Source organism: Schistocerca piceifrons, chromosome 4 (assembly GCF_021461385.2).
Source record: "Schistocerca piceifrons isolate TAMUIC-IGC-003096 chromosome 4, iqSchPice1.1, whole genome shotgun sequence".
Classification (NCBI taxonomy): domain Eukaryota; kingdom Metazoa; phylum Arthropoda; class Insecta; order Orthoptera; family Acrididae; genus Schistocerca; species Schistocerca piceifrons.
The window spans coordinates 345,096,890-345,118,030 of record NC_060141.1 but is presented as its reverse complement, the minus strand read 5'-3'; the positions used below and the strand labels follow the sequence as shown (position 1 = coordinate 345,118,030).

The following is a 21,141-nucleotide window of genomic DNA, read 5'->3' as shown; positions in this document are numbered from 1 at the left end:
CGCGGAAATTCACCAACTGGTGCTACCGAACAGTCAAATTAAGGTGACAGAGAGAGCGGAGGCTATGAGCACATCCAAAGAATATGTTGGTCACATAATGCTTGAAAATTTAGGAATGAGAAAGCTGACCGTAACCTGGGTGCCACGATTTCTCACTTTGCACCGATCCTTATCTCAGCGGTTGCCATGATGAAAATCCACGAATTGCGGTTTTAACTGTTTGAGCTCCCTCCTCAGTTGCCAGATCTAGCCCCAAGAGTCTTGTTGTTGTTGTTGTTGTTGTTGTTGTTCCCTTGATTAAAAGCCGAGATTGGAGGACAAAAATTTTTCAGAGAAACACACTAACTGTTATTTTGACGGTTATGGGGGGATGTATGTAAAATTGGTCAAAAATGTTGAATTTTTTTTCCACCCCAGATAGTTCTGTAGCATGTTAAAAGTATTGTCTGCAATTTTCAGAGTTTATTTCGTGCTACGTACGACGTAAAAACCATCTTGTTTCAACCAATGCACAGTGCCACGCCCCATTTTCTACACGACACTGTCCTTGTTTACGATATTTTATTATTTTCTAGTATCAGAGAGGACATCTATAGAGTACGAAAGGCGATTAATTATGATTTATTAAAGAAATGTGCACACTGTGTAACACAAAACCCGAACGAAAACTTTAATAATCTCGTTTAAAAGAGACGCCCGAAGATAATATTTTGCTTATCTCCTATTGTTAAAATTTCCTCTTATGATACTTGCCCGATGTTCAGTTATGGCAGTACTGGAAAAATGAGGTCTATTATGAGTCAAGGATTTGCTATACGTTGCTCAACTGTAAACTTATTAAAGAAGACTGATGATGTGCGTATTGCTTGCTGGTTCTGAGATTGCAGTGAAGGATATTGCTAAAACGGCATGCCAGAAGGACCAGAATAGAAAAAAGGGCTACATGAAGACCAAAAAAAGACATATGTGTGGGAATGGCAAAATTAAGTACCTGTTTCTAGCATAAATGGTTCAAACAGCTCTAAGCACTATGGGACTTAACATCTGAGGGCATCAGTCCCCTAGACTTAGAACTACTTAAACCTAACTAACCTAAGGACATCACACACATCCATGCCCGAGGGAGAATTCTAACCTTCCACTGCAGCAGCAGTGCGGTTCCGGACTGAAGCGCCTAGAATTGCTCGGCCACAGCGGCCGGCTCTGGCATAAATGCTAAGAAAATCTTTTTTCTGCATTTTCTACAACTTTCATTTTTCACGGTGTAACGATCATCTTCTGCTGAAGCATTGCAGATAAAAAGGTGAAACATGCCACAGACTTTGTACATACTATATCACAACTTCCTGCAGTACAAAATTTTTCAATGTGCATTACTGTCAAATTCTATAAATTTTTGTGAAATAAAATTGCTACGTACCATACACGTAAATTTAAGTAATTGTTGCGAAAGTACTAAGACTAATATTAAGAAAGTGGTACACAGACTTGTTTATCTAATTACTAAGAATAACCTATGACATTTTGAAAGTGGTAAGTAAAGTAACCATTGACAATATGTTCCTTGTGAGATGTAATGTGTTCCAAAAGTATCCAGCAACGTCCTGACCAAATTACTTGACAAAACACACTGAAAATGTCGATATTATAGCCAATAACATAATGACAACAAGTACAAAGTTTCGTTCAATTATCTCTCGATCAGTAAAAGTTTATACACCAATGAGGCAAAACATTATGACCACCTGTTTAATAGCGTTCCACTTTTCAAACACAGTACAACAGAGACTCTGCTTGCCATGGATTCTACAAGTCCTTGCACAGGATTCCAGAAGTATGTGGCACCAGATGTCCTCGCACAGATCAAGTAATTCCCACAAACTACGGGGTAGTGGTTTACCGGCACGCAGCTGGCACCCGATGTGTGTTCCAATGTGTACAGATTAGGCATATTTGCTGGCCAAGACATCAATGTGAGTTCACTACGATGACTTTCAAACCACTGTAGTACGATTCTGATATTGCAACACATACAGTTATCCTGCTGCAAGATGTCATCTCCGTAGGGGGATGATGCTTCACGCTTGAAGCGATGCAGGTGATCCATAATAATGTTCACATTGTTCACTTTCGTCACGATGCCTTCGATTGTCACCACAGATCCCGTGGTAGCCCAACTCAATGCACCCCACAGCATAATTCTGCCCTCATCGGCCTGCATCTGTGGCGCGGTGCATGTTTCGTGCAACCATTCACCTGGATGATGGCGTGTAAGGACCCAACCATCGACATGGTATAACAATAAATACGATTCATTCGATATGTTTCTATTGATCCATAGTGAGAACTCAGAGATGCTGTGCCCACTGCAGTCATAACTGACGATGCCGTTGAATCAACACAGGAACACGTACGGGTCGTGTGATGTGGAGCTCCATGTTGAACAATGGCCTTCGAACGGTGTTCTCCGAAATACTTGTACCTGTACCAGCATTGTCCTCTGTCGTCAGACCTACCACAGATCGCTGCCTATCCTGGATGACTCGTTACTTCACCACCTTTCAACCAGTTTCCATAGGTCGTCACGACGGCATTACGCCACAACGCGACCAGCTTCGTCGTTTCAGATATTCTCGGTTCTAGCCGCAGCGCCACAAGTGCCCTTTGCAGTCGCGCGGTTCCGGACTGAGCGCCTAGAACCGCTCGGCTACGGTGGACGGCAGGAAGTATTCAACCTCGCAGTGGGCAGTGGGCATAATGTTTTGGTTCGTCAGTGTACGTATGCGTGTATTTTCTCATACATCGTCGGGAGAAGTGTATAGATTTACAAGGAGATTAAGCTGAAAAATAAAAGTAAATCTGAAGAAAAAAATCTTATTTCTTTGTTAGGTCGGAAACTTTCCAGACTACCCTCGTATGTGCTAAAAATGGGTATTACCGCAAAATCGAAGTGTGCGGCCAATTGAGTACTCCTCCCATAACGAGAAATGACTTTAAAGTGGAGGACAGAGATTGGGCGCAGTATTCTGATAAGGGAGACGGGAAGATAGACACAAGAGAGGCGACTGTCCATTTCGGGTCCAGAGTGCGGCGGGACGGAAATTTCCGAGTTAGTGAACAGTGCTCTTTAGAGAGCGTAACAGAGCATAAAAAGTTTTTTCATTAGCGACTTGTACGTGACGATGCGGTGGCGGCGGCGGCGCCGCGCGGATTACGCGCCCGCGGAGCAACTTCCTTGCAGATGTCTGCTGGTGGACCGTCGCGACGCGCCTTTGGGCGCCGAATATAGCGGCTTTAAGTGTGTCAGGATGCGCTTCCTCCTACTCGATACGCGCCGCTCCTCCAGTTTGTTTGAACTTCTGGGAGTGTCAGCGGCTAGAGGACACAAACAGAACCGTGAGATTTCTTGTGTCGCTTCCGGTGCCACATCTTTATATAAGAGGGCGCACAGCTAGCGACTAAATTAAGCTGCCGGAAGACATGTCGGCACGGAAAATGAGTACCGCGAACTCGTCTATTTCTATGAGTATACTGCGATTCATTTTCTGGAACACACCACGTTTGACGCAAGCTGTGTCCATTTAATGTTGCTGCGATTATGTGGTGCTAAGTGAACTGTTGTCATCATCGCGTAAGCATCTCTACACTCAAGTAAGACAGCCACAATGTTGGCTTGAATACCACAATCTAATGCAGACCGTACACTGATCAGCCAGAGCATTATGACCACCCATCTAACTGCCGGTACATCCACCTTCGGCAAGGGTAACAGCGGTGACGCGCCGTGGCTTGGAAGCAATAAGGTCTTGGTAGGTCGCTGAAGGGAGTTGTCAACACATCTGCACACTCAAGTCACCCAATCCGCATAAATTCCAGGAAGGGGAGCGATGAGCTCTGACGCCAAGTTCAATCACATCACAGATGTGTTCGATCGGGTTCAGATCTGGCGAGTTGTGGGGGCTAACACATCAATTGGAACTCGCCACTGTGTTCCTCAAACCACTCCATCACTATCATGGCTTTGTGACATGACGCATCATCTTGCTGAAAAATACCACTACCGCCGGGAGCATGATCGTCATGAATACGGTATATGTCGTCTTCAACCAGTGTACAATGTTCCTTGGCCGTCACAGCCCCTTGCACGAGCTCACTGGACCCGTGGATGCTCAAGTGAATGTTCCCCAGAGCATAATGTAGCCGCTGCCAGCTTGTCTCCCTCCGGTGATACAGGTGTGAAGGAGCTCTCCCCATGGAAGATGACAGATTCGCGTCCTCCCATCGGAATAATGAAGAACGTATCGGGAGTCATCATACCATGCAAAGGTCTGCCGCTGCACCAACGTCCAGTGTCCATGGTCACATGCCCTTTCAAGACGCACTTGTGCTCTGCCCAGCATTAAAGTCTGATCTTAGTTCCACCACAATTCACCGCCTGTCCTGTCTGCCCAGTCTACGACGTCCGACGTTTGTAATGAGGGATGGCCGCTTAACCCCACGACGTCTGTCTGAGGTTTCACCTTGGTTTCGCCAAGTGTTGAAAACCTCATCACAGTACTCCTCGAACACCCGGCAAATCGTGCAGTTTTCGAAAAGTTCATGCCAAGCCTCCGGGCATCACAATCTGCCGTTCGTCAAACTCAGAAAGATCGCGTGTCTTCCGCATTCTATACACGGACAGCAAGCTCACTGATACTATACGCACCGAACGTGTGTGACCAGCAGTCATTCCTCGCAAAGTGACGCTGCTATCTCCTGGACGGATTTTTATCGATAGTAGGTCGATGGGCATAATGTTCTGGCTGATCAGTGTATGCTCTTTGATCTTTTCCAAGCTTGAAACGATACACCGAGTCAGTAACTGGAACGAAAGAAGGAAGAAAGAAGAACCCTACAGCTTATCGTCCAATCGAGATAGAGACCATGACGAGGTACACAGAACTTGCTCAGTTCTAGAAGTAAGGGAGCGGGGGAGGGAGGGGAAGGGAGGGAAGAGGTGAACATCACAGCATTCGCCTGTGGTGATTTACGGAAACACAGTTACCTGAGGTAAGTTTATTGTAGAATACGAATTATTGTGTAACTTGACTTATTACATAATAAACACACAACATTGTTAGAGGCAACATGGATCGACCCTTTGTTTTTGTACACTATAATCTCGTAAGTTTAAAAACTTTTATTTTTATTATTCTGCAACGTGGAACACACCAGGACTAGATACATGCACTGCCACCTCAACTCGTGTGTCATATCCACAGCAGTCCCTCCCTTTTTTCGCAATAATACAAAACGAGCTGCCCTTCCTCGAACTTTAATTGGTGTCCTCCGTCGATCCTTTCTGATGCGGATCACCGCAATACCCCAAAAGAGGGCGTACAAGCTTAGTTAAGGAGTCTCTTCAGTAGACCTGTAACATTTTGTAAGTGTTCTGGCAAAAATCGCAGCCTTTGGTTTGCTTTCACCGAGATATTATGTACTTAATCGTTCCAGTTTAAGTTATTAGTAATTGTAATCCCTAAGTATTTAGTTAAATTTACAGTCTTCAGGTTTGTGTGATTCATCTCGGAACTGAAATCAGCGGATTCCTTTTAGTACTCATGTGAATGACTTTACGCTTTCCATTATTTACAGTCAACTGCCACTTTTTACACCATTCAGATAGCTTGCCTAAACCATTTTACAATTTGTTTTGACCATCTGATGATTTTACTTGACGATTAATGAGAGCATCATCTGCAAACAATGTAAGAGGGCTGCTCAGATTGTCTTCTAAATCGTTTATGTAGGTCAGGAACAACAGAGAGCCTATAACACTTCCTTGGGGAACGCCAGATATTATTTCGTTTTACTGCATAACTTTCCGTCAGTTATTGCGAACTGTTACCTCCCTGAGAGGTAATCATATATCCAGTCACATAACTGAGATGAAACTCGATAGGCACGCAGTTTGATTAGAAATCGCTTGTAAAGAAAGGGGTCGAAACCTTCGGGAAATCTAAAACTACGGAATTGATTTAACGTCTTCTGTCGATAGCAATCATTACTTCGAGAGAACAGGAGCTAGTTGTGTTTCACAAGAACCATATTTTCGAAATTCGTATTGGCTATTTGTCAATAAATCGTTTTCTTCCAGGTGATTCATAACTTTCGAGCACAGTATATGTTCCAAAATCCCACTGCAAATCGATGAAACGGTAAGGGTCTGCAATTCAGCGCGTTACTCCTATTTCCTCTCTTGGGTATTGGTGTGAACTTTGTGAACTTGTGCAATTTTCCTGTCTTTGGGTACGGAGTTTTCTATTATTAATTTCAATGCTCGTCGAGAAAACACACACACACACACACACACACACACACACACAGAGAGAGAGAGAGAGAGAGAGAGAGAGAGAGAGAGATGCCAGATTTTCGTAGTTACGCTTCCGCAAGACGCAGGCATTGGCTTCAACAAGAGACATTGACGCGCATCTAGTCCACCCGCACGACAGGCGAGGCTGCACGGCTGTACCTTCATTAGGCACGTGTTTCCCGGAAGCGCCCGGCGTGCTCCCGCCCCGGGCGGCAGTCGATTGAATGGCTCGGCCAAACAGAGCACCGGTGGAGGCGCCTTGGCTAATGGCCGCATCAGACGCCACGCCGGCCGCTTACCACGCCCAATTACTGCCTGTCTCTGATCACAGGGCCAGCGGCTCTGTCTTCTCTAAGCTGACGCGTCTCTTCCCCAATCTCCGCTACAAGGGACACAACACCTCTGCTGACACCGTCTATCAGGCCACTTACTGGGTTCGAGATGACACAGAGTCACCCTGCGGCGTGGCTCAGTAGAACGGCAGCGACTTAGAGAGTAACGACACAAGGCGGCAAAAGTTCTTGTTGGCAGAAGAAATGCCAGAGTGCGGGCAACGCAGAGACGAATGCGAGAAATCGGCACATGCCATGGTTGGTACACAATTTCTGTGCATGAATAAAACCAACATACATCTGTGTTAGTGCTATCAGAAGTGATTTATTTCATAAAAAATTTACGTCCGTCAACGATCGTACTGTACAATTTTAATTACAATAGCCATTTGTCAGCGTGGAGGGCGATCTTCGCAGTCTATACAGTGTAGGCTTCCGTGACTGGTATTAAAATCCTCGGTGATGTTTTTTTTTAACGGACATTGGACCGTAGTCTGCTCTATTCTAAGGCATATTTCTGGGCCTTATGTTTCGTCTCCTAAAATTGGAAACATCATCAGATGCTATGTGATTGTGTCTCCAGTCAGCATTAGGAGATGAAACGAGAAGTGTAGAAATATGCTTTAGACACACTTAAGCAAAATCAACAAGGTCATTTTAGGTGTTGGTTTAAGTTACGTTAAGACCGACAAACACTTCGTCTTAAGCCCCTCAACGAACTACAGCCGACTCACCTAGTAACATGCTATTCTCGAGAACGTTGAGAGGAAGATTCGAAGGAAAATTAACAGCTTCCGAGTTTTACTAGGGCAGAGTTGATTCCGCTATAATTGTGACGTGGGATCGTTCTGCTGGCCGTTTTGGAGACGCAAGATGCCGCGCGGGGTTAGCCGAGCGGTCTCACGCACTGCAGTCATGGACTGTGCGGCTGGTCCCGGCGGAGGTTCTAATCCTCCCTCGGGCATGGGTGTGTGTGTTTGTCCTTAGGATGATTTAGGTTAAGTAGTGTGTACGCTTAGGGACTGATGACCTTAGCAGTTAAGTCCCATAAGATTTCACACACATTTGAACATTTTTTTGAGAGACGCAAGAAGCAGCATTGGGCAGAAATGTGCTTTGTAAAGCCTCGAACTGATTGTTTGGTTTTCTATCAATGCACGTAAAGTACGCTGCAGTGCAGATACAGAGAGAGTTCCGGTCCGGGACTATCAGGCCGGCTAAAGTGCTTGAGATTTTCTCAACAACTTTTATGGTGGAAATAAACTTGCGAGAAATTCTAGCGGGTAGCAGCACATTCCAGAAGAGCTGTTAGTGGCGGGAGAACGTCAACAATAAGAATGCTTGGATTCTGCCCTTGTCGTTGATGTCTGAAATACCTGAAAGCTTAAGCAGTTTTCCAGGGCCGTTGTTGAGGCTCAAAACCGGGAAACCTATCGGCAGCTGGCGTGAGACAGGAAACTCTCCATCGCGCCCTCCTCAGATTTAGTGGTTCGATGGGTCAGTGGACAGCCCGTCAAAAACTGAACAAAGATCAAGCCTCAAAACCAGGAGAAGATATACTGAGAGTTTATTGTTACTATTTTGCTTTATTTTTCACAGTGCAGTACACCTTCTTCCTGTTTTCATGCTTTATCTATATTCATTTTTGACGGGTTGTCCACTGAGCAGTTTTACCACTAAATCTCAGGGGGGTACGATGGGAGACGGAGGAGGCGAGTTGCGAGCTCTGTGGTGGCGTAGTCGCTCTTTTCCACACAACTCCAGAAATGTTGCAATCTGGTGAGAGGACAAGTGTTTCATACCGTCTTTGTGAGCGGTGTCGTAATAGCGGTAAAATGACTGCATTTTCAGCACACAATAGCAATTTCATCACTGCAAACACTTGCTTTAACCGCTGCGGAGATTTGGAACATCCACATCCAGTGTCACCAAAATTACTGCGTGTGTAACGTTAGTCCATCTATTAATTTTCAATCAGATATCTCCATAGTAAGAGCAACAGCTATGCTAATGCGACGTTTAACACTGAACAGACATGAGAGTGGCACGCACAGTAAGCAGCAATTCGCCGAAGCAGAGTCTCGTAACTGGAGCGCCACTCGTCGTACGTGTTTCATTACAGAGACTGCTGCGGAATTTGCCGCTGTTCACTGCGAACGCACTCCAACGGGAGCTTTATCCGCACTCGAAATAGCAACGTAGTGTACAACCCTGGCCGGAAGTACCCCTCCGTCATACTCACTTGATGAACCTCTTTATTATATTGCCATGATGACAAGACGCCTCGACAACGAGTCCCCTTGATTTTGTTCACCGCCAGATCTCTGTAGACAACCTGCAAGCGCCTATGAATATCTGCGTTGTTCCGATTTTCCGCCAAAAGGTTCAAATGGCTCTGAGCCCTAAGGGGCTTAACTTCTGAGGTCATCAGTCCCCTAGAACTTAGAACTACTTAAACCTAACTAACCTAAGGACATCACACACATCCATGCCCGAGACAGGATTCGAACCTGCGACCGTCGCGGTCGCGCGGTTCCAGACTGTAGCGCCTAGAACCGCTCGGCCTCACCGGCCGGCCCGTGGTTCAAAATGGTTCTGAGCACTATGGGACTCAACTGCTGAGGTCATTAATCCCCTAGAACTTAGAACTACTTAAACCTAACTAACCTAATGACATCACAAACATCCATGCCCGAGGCAGGATTCGAACCTGCGACCGTAGCGGTCTCGCGGTTCCAGGCTGCAGCGCCTTTAACCGCACGGCCACTTCGGCCGGCGGCCGGCCCGTGAAAAGGGGCTCAATGATAGCTCTCTGGTAGGACTGCACTTCCGTTACAGACGCCACTTTGATGGCTACGTATAGCGCCGGTATGTGTCGGAGCTTCATGAAAACATAGGGGCTGAAGCGCCTATACGAGGACTAAATCAAATTCCGCACATGAGGATTCCCTAATGACGTTGCCAGTTTTATCACACGTGGTGCATACACCACGCACGGAAACTGTACTACTGAACGAGCCTCGCCGAGAGATGATGATTATGAGAATTTGTGACGGAGACCCGGCGTGCATTAGAGAGATCCGCGGGCGGCCTCGTAATAAAGTTCCAGCAGAGTGATTTATGCGCGGGGCAGGAGCACTGCAGAGGCGCCGTGGCGGCCGCGCCGCACGCACGACAGCTTGCTGTGGTACGGTGTGCTGTGGTGTGGTGTGCGGTGCGGTGCCGCAGTGCGCCCCACATTTTTGTGCTCCTGCCAAGTGTCCGGCGAGGGCTGCGGCCGCAGACGGGCGCCCAGCGGGCCCGCCGGGGGAGGCGCGCGGTCGATGGCGCCCACGCCGCCTTCCCTTCGCGCTACAAACACGCGGGGCGTCGCGCCTGTGCCAGAGGCATCCAGCTCGGGCTCTCTGTATGTGTCGACGTCGGTTCGGACATCTCTCCCATTTCGGCGCTGCATAGCTCCCACTGGTGCCACGAGTCACAGGTACCAGGCAACCAGTGCCGAACACACCACACAACGCGGCGACGTACAGGGTGTCCGAAAAGTCTTTCCCTGATTACATAAATTGAAAACTCAGGCTAGAAGTAAGATACAAACGTGAAACTGGTGTCTAATTGCTTACAAACTATCAAAGTTTTTTTCACACATCAGTAAATTTCCACATGAGCACCCTTGGTAGCACGTAGCACATCTAGGCGATATTCGATTTCCGCCCACACATTAGCCAACATCACAACACATGACATTTACACAAAAGTTTATTGTTTCGCGCATACAAAGTGCAAATCGTTCAGGCCTTGTTGCCCAATGACAGTACACGTCGATATGACTTTGCGGTCGATATGCTATCACGTATTGAGGACAATGATGGTTATCTCAGACGAATTGCCTTTTCCGACGAAGCGACCTTTTTTGTCAGTGGAGTAGTGAATCGCCATAATGTGCGCATTTGGGGTTCACAACCCCGTGGCGAGGTCATGGAGTGCACCAGAGGCAGTCCAAAGGTGAATGTTTGGTACGCGCTATTGCACGTGATGGGCCAACGGTTTGGCCTCCACGCTCTCCTGACATAACCGCATTAGACTTCTTTTTATGTGCTACGTGTTACCAAGAATGCTCATGTGGAAGTTTATTGATGTGTGAAAAAAAACTTTGATAGTTTGTAAACAATTAGACACCAGTTTTTTATTTGTATCTTACTTCCAGTCTGAGTTATCAATTTATATAATCAGGGAAGGACTTTTCGGACACCCTGTACTTCCTAGAGGGATGGTCTGAAAGGCGCAGTTGTCGCACACCTGCCATTGAGAGCGGTCGCGGTCTCTCTAAATCTGTCGGCACACGGAAGAGTTATTTAACGTTGAAGTTGCTCTCTGTGAGTTTTGTGACATCATTTCGTGCTATAACTCGTTTAGGAGCCATTTCGTCACGTCAAACATAAAATAAGTTCCGCGATATCTCGGCAACGTGTCACGTACAGCAGAACCAATAAGAAGCAAGAACGCTCCCTGCCTCAAAAGCAGAAATCAAGACGCCATACCGTATTTGTCGTATTCACCAGAAACAGATATTCGGTGGGTTTTATTTTATAGGTTACACCCTATAAACATACGCTGTTTCTAAGCACCAGCATATTGAATGTTTCCAGAATGAATCATTATTGGCACGATTTGTTGTAATAAAACAACGGGAAACGTCATGCAGCTAGTGAAAGAAATCTCGTAGTTAAAAAATGGTTCAAATAGCTCTGAGCACTATGGGACTTAACTTCTAAGGTCATCAGTCCCCTAGAACGTAGAACTAATTAAACCTAACTAGCCTAAGGACATCACACACATACATGCCCGAGGCAGCATTCTAACCTGCGACCGTAGCAGTCGCGCGGTTCCGGACTGAAGCGCCTAGAACCTCTCGGCTACCACCGCCGGCAATTAAAGCCTTTGAGAAGATTTTAATTTACGAGGCAGATAAAAGCAGAGTTTCAGCACAACGTAGTTGCTTGAGATGCCACGATCCAGAATCGAGGATGGGATAGGAATAGGGTTCGCGGCTTGCTGTGCGATATTTTTTTTATCCACTTTCGCATTTTCTAAAACGTTGTGGAAGTTTCCTTAGGAATTAATTGAAATAATTTCTGTAATATTTTATGTTAGATAAACCCAAGTACGCCCCTTGTCAGGAGTGATTTTGTTCGATTTGATGAACTTTTATGTCCTTCATGAGTGGTCAAGCATCTTTCATTTCTGTCTTATTACACGTTCGCCCATATTGAAGTTTTTATTTCTGTATACCAATACAGAATTGTGCGCCGTCCATTTTCGTACACAAACTGTGTGGATTGCGACCCAAATAAAGCAAACAACTGCCGATGTAGGGAATTGAGAGCACACAATCACAAGTCAGTTGGCCGGCCGGAATGGCCGAGCGCTTCTAGGAGCTTCAGTCAGCTACGGTCGCAGGTTCGAATCCTGCCTCGGGCATGGATGTGTGTGTCGTCCTTAGGTTAGTTAGGTTTAAGTAGTTCTAAGTTCTAGGGGACTGATGACCTCAGATGTTAAGTCCCATAGTGCGCAGAGCCATTTGAATTTGACAGTTTCTACTGCTTACCTTCGTGTTTACCAAACCCCACTTTGGCCAGCTAGGTCACCAGATCTCTCCCCAATTGAGAACGGTTGCAGCATTATGGGCGGGGCCCTCCAATCAGCTTGCAGTTTTGATGATCTAACTCGCCAGTTGGACAGAATTTGGCTCGTTGTCCCTCAGGAGGAGATGCAACAACTCTAACAATCATCAAGCCGAATAACTGCTTGTATGAGGGGAGAGGTGAATCAAAGGGTTATTGACTTGCTCAATTTGTAAAGCTCTTTATCTGGAATAAATCATACATTTTTTTCTGAAATAATTTTTTTCGTATCTACCGATTTCCGACCCTTTCGGTTAATGCCTACGTGGCGCGCCTTCTGTTTTTTGTCCCTTACAGTGTAATCCATTCCCCCGTCTGTAACCATGGGTTGTAAGACAAATGCCGGAAGTGGTCATCCCTTCCTGGGACTAGTTTTGCTCCACTACATTTTCGCCTCTACGGCTGCTAACTTCGAAGAACGTAGAGGAAAAAAGTCTTTACAAAAACTGAAAATTTTGGCTGTTCCTTCTTATCGTGGAGATATCTCTGAAAATAAAAAGATTCCTCTCTTTCCTCCACTTTAATATTGCGCCATAAATCCTCGGACTGTATTATATCCACTCAGCAAACACCAGGCGTGACACAGTAATTTGTCTTAGCGGCTCTCAGTGTCTATTTGCGGAAGTGGCCCGCACAGAACGAACCGTAAAATCGCGCCGACGTCGCTCGCCCGCGGAGGAATACGCAGCAGGAACCAATTTTCTCGCGCGCAGTAAAACCACATTACGCGGTAGTGAAAAACGGCGCCGGCGTCCCCGTGCGAAATCAAAATTCGCCCAAAGCGGCCCCGCGGGATGCGCCGCAGCGCGGCTTTATTTCATCAGGTTGCGCGCCTCCCTCCGGCGGCGGCGAGCAGTGAACAATACCGGCAGCCACTGTAGCCGGGTAATTATTCGGCGCCGGCGGCAAGACAAATGAGGCGCAGGAAATTAAGTTTGCGCCCGGGCCGGCAGGCACCGCAGCGCCGCGCCGAGCCGCCCCGCGTCCACCTGTGCGACGCGGACTCGGGCGCGAAGATTCTCCGCGAAATTAAGACCGCCGTCGCGTCTAGCGATCCGACTACCCGTAACGGAGATAAATGGCGCTACTTACACAAACATCAGCAAAAAAGTACCCTTTTACCCTTCCAAGAGCCGTGCTCACAGCGAGAATGTGGCGAATCATCCTCGACAAAGGAGATGGACTCTATAGCTCTGTGGTAGTCAAACGGGTCCCTACCACCCACTAGTGGGCGTTCCAGCTTCCAAGGTGGGCAGTAGGCGGTAGAGATTTAAAAAACACTTTCATTAGGTGTTGGTAAAATTTTAATGTAACAAATTATTATTATATGGTTTAACTTGTAACCTTGCTTTATAAATTTCACAACGTTAAGTTACTTCCCCACTTCATAAATCACCACTAGTGTAGAAGTGACCAGAAGTATAAATGTGAGTGGCAGATAAATATTAAGCTGGATTACCCCTGCTGTAGCTCATGGGTAATCACTAGCTTTACCTTTGGCACCCGCAAACTTAAGGAACTCAGCCGTAGGTTGGTTGGTTGATTCGGGGGAGGGGACCAAACAGCGATATCATCGGTCCTATCGGAGTAGGGAAGGATGGCGAAGGAAGTCGGCCGTGCCCTTTCAAAGGAACCATCCCGGCATTTTCCTGATGCGATTTAGGGAAATCACGGAGAACCTAAATCAGAATGGCCGGACGCGGGTTTGAACCGTCGTCCTCCCGAATACAAGTCCAGCGTCTTAACCACTGCGCCACCTCGTTCGGTGCAACTCAGTCGTAGTGAGCGATGTTAACGAAATATATTTTTATTTCATTACGAAGAAATATTTAATTTTCATTTTAAAATTAACACCATTCAGCAGAATTCTGTTACGCAAAGAGAGAAAATGAATGATTCGATTTAATGCTCCTTAACTGAGAAACAGCAGAGACGTATATAATGAAATATCCGTAGTTATTCACAATTATTAAAATAACCACGGCTATTTTGTCACGGTCGATGGAATTTCTTGTAGAAACTCAACGTTTCAACCACATCTACGGATCCAATACAAACCCTCGCTCGCAGTAAGGAGTGTAACTTTCTGGTTGGCCGTGAAATTTAATATTTTACACTGTGGGTAGTGTCATCCGGCATTTCAGGTTAGTGGGCTTCAACTTATACGCAATTTCATTTGACACAAATGATACAATAGTTTATCGATTCTCTCTACAAAAATGAACTCTTCTTCCTCAGCCGGCCGCGGTGGCCAAGCGGTTCTAGGTGCTTCAGTCCGGAACAACATCGCGACTGCTACGGTCGCAGGTTCGAATGCTGCCTCGGGCATGAATGTGTGTGATATCCTTCGGTTAGTTAGGTTTAAGTAGTTCTCAGTTCTAGGGGACCCATGACCTGAGATGTTAAGTCCCATAGTGCTCAGAGCCATTTGAACCTCTTCCTCATTTTTACTAAACACTATACTTGCTTTTTTATACTTCCGTTCCATAGACTGAAATTTTCTGACAGACTTAAGTTGTATGCCGGATCAGGACTCGAACCTGGGGCCATTGCCTTTCGTGGGCGAGTGCTCAACCGACTGAGCTATCCAAACACAACGTAACGATCCACCCTCACAGCTTTTCTTACGCCACCCATAGCAATGTCATAATACCCAAACTTCACAGAGGTTCTCCCGCAAATCTTGTGGGACCAGCACTCCTGGAAGAAATTGCTTTAGTGCTAGCACATCGAGCACGGGGTGCTCGAGAAAGAACTACGATTCGCTGGCGGCTAGTCCCTGACACTCGACACGCTGGAACGTCAGACACAAAGTTATTTCAACAAAATATAACTTTGTGTTTAATTTATACTGGAGCTAGCCAGTTATTTAATTCCTATCACTGGTCTGGAAAGTAATTACAGAGTAAGAATCCGTTGACTATTGGGACTTCTGTGTTGCTTTTGCGACCGTTTGAATGTCGCGTCATTCCGAAGTTTTTTGCCACTGTACACTGAAAATCTGTCCACAAGGCTAAGACGCAAAATCGTTGACAATCATAAAGTACCTGCTCTATGTATATAATCGTTCTATTGCAGTTCTGTCAACTCTTCCTAAGGGCAATACACAACTAATGAAGTACTACCGTACCACGATTTTATTTCCCCTGGCCCTTATCGGAAACGCGCGGTGATATTACAGTAAGCAAAAACTACATCAATTTTTTTCGACTGTCGTGTACACTGTGGAACTCCAAATAAGTCCACGGACGTGTTGTCTAGTTCTTGAAACAGCAGAGCACATCCTTATCGGCTTCAATCGCACAGATAAACAAACGAGCCGTTCGAAGCGGCCTGACTCCCAGATGCTATAATATTGTGGTCGATAGAGCAATTCGGTCGGCTTATCTTGAGTTTTATTGTGATATTTCACGAGGAACGGTGAACTACTTAATAGTATATGCACAACTGTCTTGAAATCGTTCACAGAGCAATGTGTTTTCCTTAGTCACCACCGCACTTGTTTGCTGTGATGTCACCGCACGTTTCCGATAGCGACCACTGCAGACCAAGTGCAATACTATCGAACATGTTCCCGTGGAGATAACATGTTCCCGTGGAGAGTGGGGTAAACATCACTCATCGCTTGGCTGGACAGCCGCTGCGCGTCTGCCTACGCGGCCAGCGAGAAGTCGCGAAATAATTTCCACAAAATTAAGAACGCCGTCACACCTTGATATATACTTGACAGAGATAAATGTCGTCAGTCAAAATATCAGAAGAAAAAGAGGACGTTATATATCGAATAAAATAACTTGGTGATTGACAATCTTGTGGCTGGGGGGGTGGTCGATTCCTGTGTGTCGACGTGCAGCCAGCCACGCTTTACAATGCTCTCCATGTGCCTACGAAACAGGCAACACGGAGGGCAATAAGTAAATCAAGAAAAAGAGGCGCAAACGCTCGCGCGCGCGCGCACACACACACACACACACACACACACACGCACACACGCCAATCACGTAGCACTAGAGAACGGTAGGCGGCAGATCTCTACCACTCGATCCGCTGAAACGTCAAACATAAATGTTGAAATGTGTGTGATCCTAAGGGACCAAACTGCTGAGGTCATCGGTCCCTAGACTTACACACTACTTAAACTAACTTATGATAAGAACAACACACACACCCATGCCCGAAGGAGGACTCGATCTCCGGCGGCCGCGCGATCCGTGACATGGCGCCTCAAACTGCGCGGCCACTCCGCACGGCAACGTTAAACACAAAGTTATTCTAATCAACGTACAGATTCAAAAGCACAGCTGGTGAACGAGCCGATCTCACGTATCTGGATAATATTGCAGCTCCTGTTCCCATGGAGGCCAGGGAAAACTTTACAAAAGAAGCAAGCAGTCGATAGTGCGTTAACGTTCCCACCAGTCAACATTCAGTACGAATGGGAGACCGGCGAGCACTGAACGAAATTTCAACAAGTCTCTTCACCGAGTTGGTACGGATCACTTCAGAAATGTCATCTTATGATGGTGCTATGAATCGTAATAGCGATCGCAACCGTGAATACGTTGCTGCCGTGTCGTCTTGTGCCCTAGGACAGTGGATGTTAACTAGGGTAGTTAGCGAAAGGCTCCACTGGCTACAAAAACATACTCAGATTGAGAGTAAATACGTTAGTTTTACGAGGATATGGTTAATTTGATAACTATACTGCTCATAGAAGAAATGTATATTAGTGGTTACGCTGGAAATAATACTAACAATGCTTCATGTTTAAGTGACAGTACTACTAAAAGTATAGTAACGCAGTAAGGGTTAGTAGGCCCGCTCGGCTAGCCGCGCGGTCTAACGCGCTCCTTCCCGAGAGGGAAGGCGTGCCAGTCTCCTGCACGAATCCGCCCGGCGGATTGGAGTCGAGGTCCGGTGTGCCGGCCAGCTGTGGATGATTTTTAAGGCGGTTTTCCATCTGCCTCGGCGAATGCGGACCGGTTTCCTTTATTCCACCTCAGTTACACTACACTATGTCGGTGATTGCTGCGCAAACATCAAACATGGTTACACTCGTCTGATATGTGACGTTCCCATTGGGGGGGGGGGGGGGGGGGGTCACTTGGTGCCGAACCGCACAATAACTCTGGGTTTGGTTTGGGGCGGCGTTGGGGTGGGTGGACTGCTGTGGCCTGTTGTGAACCACTGAGCGCTACGGCGGGACGAAGCCTCTCCGTCATTTCTAGGTCCCCGGTTCAATACACAATACACACAAACAAGAGTGAGTAGTGGTTTTGTAGTTGTAGAGACGTACAACAAATGGATGAATAGTGGCTTGTGCATTGTTCCTGTGAAACTCTGGACCTCATCCTGCAGGACAAATTGACAATTCTCTACAAAATCACACGTAACGATGTCACAAAATGTCTGTTTCTTATGTTTCACAAATTCTGACTTCTGGATGGCTATAAAGGAAGGCAGCAGGCACATTTGTTTAACTTTTTGACACTTTCCACGAAGCCTCCCACAGAAGACAAGACGTGTTTTGAGCGTTGTTCTGTCTATTGATGTTCACTGTTTGTTTATCATTACATAAATTTCATTTTCGACGCAACTTTCCTAGATACGTCACGAGAGAATGTGGACCTGGGCAGTTCCCACATGTTGACATATTACGCTTGCATTGTGCAGGATTACAAATGATCTGAGTGAGGTACTGAACGCGTTAACTTGGCAGTCAGCATCACGTCAGCTCTTTGAATTTCGAATCTTCCAACATGAGCTTCGCATTTTCGTAAACAGCAAGTATACGCACCACAGGTGCCGGTTGCACCAGCCAGAACACTGTCCTGGGGTCGTGACTGCCAAAATCTGGATAATGCTAGTTTCAGTCCTGGATGTTTATCACACTCATCTTTCCCAACACTAGTCATTTTTGTTTATGAACGCTGGAACAATATTCTGACAGAAACAAAATCCTTCTTCCCAGACAGACAACGGCTTATTGTTCACAAGTTTGCTTAGGGCAGGTCTCGGATTAGGAGATGCTCAGATACCACTTTCTTTGACTTAACTGTTGTGCTTTTTTCACTAAACAGTTTCAGACACTAAATTCATTTTCTCTCCTTTGAATGCTCCAGCATTTCGGAAGCAGTGTCAATGTTTGGACCCTATCACTTCTTATAGTGCTTTGTAGTGCTAGTACTGAATTTCTCTTTCAGTTGCATTATGGTTTCAGATTTCAAATTTGTTTCACCTCTGCATTCTCTCTCTCTCTCTCTCTCTCTCTCTCAATACTTAGACACTTTTTCAAATTTTTCTGCACATGTCTTTTCTCTTTGTCTTTCATTTTTTGGTTGTCATTTAACGCAACTAGGTCTATATGTGGGCTACAGATGTGTCTCACTTCTCTGAGGAGCTATGTAGGTTTATGATTCCTATCTGTTCCAATGTAGTTGGTTCAGAAACAGGCCCTAGTTTGTGTGTCGATTTTTTTCCTACATCCATCACATATTTTGTGTAATTTTTGAGAACATTTCTCGTGCAGCAACAGCAGTCAAGCTAAAAGCACATCAAAATAGATTAAAAACAGTCTCGACAGCAATGAAATATTTCTTTACAATGGCTACCGATTTCGGTCAGAATTTGACTATGTTCAGACCATTTATACTACGATGACAGGCAGTCGCGGTGAATGGAGTTGATGTTGTTCGTGGAGTCATAACACATATTCCATTCACCGCTAATGCCTAGCATCATTGTATAAATAGTCTGAAGATAGTCAAATTCTGACCGAAACCGGTAGCCATTGTAAACAAATATTTTATTGTGGTCGAGACTGTTTTAAAGTACATATTTTGTGGTCTGTCGTTATGCCACTGATCATTACCAACCAAACCCATTTGCACTTTGCATACTGCAAATGTTTGCTATTGACCTGTTCATTTTGCTACCTATCATACCATATTTTTAAAAGTTAACATGTTTTCAGTACTTTAGGTCTTTTTGTTGCAGATTCCATTGAATTTGTATTGCTTTATTGTTTCACATGCTGTAGATATTCATTTGTATCTCCTAAACTAAATGCCATCCTAACTTGATTTTCCACTATTCTGTGGAGCGTAACATGAAGAAGCAAATACATTTTTCTTAGAAATTTTAAAGGTGACATGTTCTGAATTATTCAAAGTCAATGTTCAGGATCATTGACCTTAAACATGTACATATTTTGACTATGGTCCAAATGGCTCTGAGCACTATGGGACTCAACATCTGAGGTCATCAGTCCCCTAGAACTTAGAACTGCTTAACCTAACTAACCTAAGGACATCACGCACATCCTTGCCCGAGGCAGGGTTCGAACCTGCGACCGTAGCAGTCATGCGGTTCCGGGCTGAAGTGCCTACAACAGCACGGCCACCGCGGCCGGCGATTATGGTCCAGTTGGCTATAAGTGAAAGCTTATTCTTAATCCTTTCCAAAATTACTTCATTCACGATCTGTCTCTATTAGAATAGAAGTTAAAGCAGTTTTGTCAACATTGTTTGTCGAATTTTCTGCACATTTTTATTGCTTTCTTATCACATCAAATAAACTGATAAAAGAACAGAGATTGCCGGGTTGAAAATTGTACTTATTTGTGTTGATTTGACATAGACTCACCCTATTACTTTAAAGGCATTTCGTTAAGTCGCGAAGACATTTACGAAAATTAAAGTTCATTTTCCCTAGTGTGGGATCGACAAGATAAATTCAAAAAGATAAATGTGGCAAGCAAAACAACTCCTAACGTTCGCATTTCTGTGGCAGATGCGAATGCATATGCGTCACTACGATTCGCTGTCTCTGACCAGTTCTCAATTTAAAGGCTCCTGTGCAACTTTTAATTACTAGCTCCTAGCTGACTAAGCGAACATTCTTCCGCTGGCGTAATTTTAAACCGATGAATACAGAACTCCAGTATAAAATGAAAGAACTTCTCTAATAATAGTGCAACTAACAAACTGTGGCTTGCGGGGGAGGGGGGGGGGGGGCTGAAATTATATTTCGTTTTTAGTTTCAGGACTGAACATTTCACTGTGAGTTTTAGTATTCCGTTCCAACGCTTCAGCATGTCGGTAGCAAACACAAAGCACGATGAAAAACTGTTTGTTCGTAAAATTCACCTTTAATGACGCAAACCAGCGTTTCGAGGTTAACACAAACGTCACCTGGTGCTCTAAAGATATATTCTATCATGCAACACGGAAAATTTGCGTGTATTCCGTTGGATTAACAACACACTAACTGCAGTTGATTTTGTGGCTCAGTAACACAAATCCTTAATCTGAAGATCAGTCACTGAGACGTTTCCGATGAAATCCTTGTTGCAAGAAAAAGATGTGCTTTCCACCCTAGTACATGCCTTTTCGATTTGACACCATTTCGGCGTTTTGTTGGCTAAGGTCGCTAATTAAACTAAGGCGATAAAAAGACATGGGATACTTCCTAATATGGTGTTGGACGTCCTTTTGCCCGGTGTTGTGCAGCGACTCGACGTGGCGTGGACTCAACAAGTCGTTGAAAGTCCCCTGCAGAAATACTGAGCCGCGCTGCCTCTGTAGCCGCCCGTAATTGCGAAAGCATTGCGGGTACAAGGTTTTGTGCACGAACTGACGTCTCAGTTATTTCCTATAAATGTTCTATGGGATTCATGTCGGGCGATCTGGGTGGCCAATGTTCCTGAAACCAATCGCTGTAAGCGCGGCCCACACCATTATGGAGCCACCACCAACTTTAACAGTGCCTTGCTGAC

General features: G+C 45.5%; 1 protein-coding gene across 1 annotated transcript in view; it reads right to left on the bottom strand.

Annotated features, from left to right (window-relative positions):
- LOC124794768 (kalirin) overlaps positions 1–21,141 on the bottom strand; it is a 2,150,963-nt gene that overhangs the window by 1,332,382 nt on the left and 797,440 nt on the right. The window lies entirely within an intron of this gene.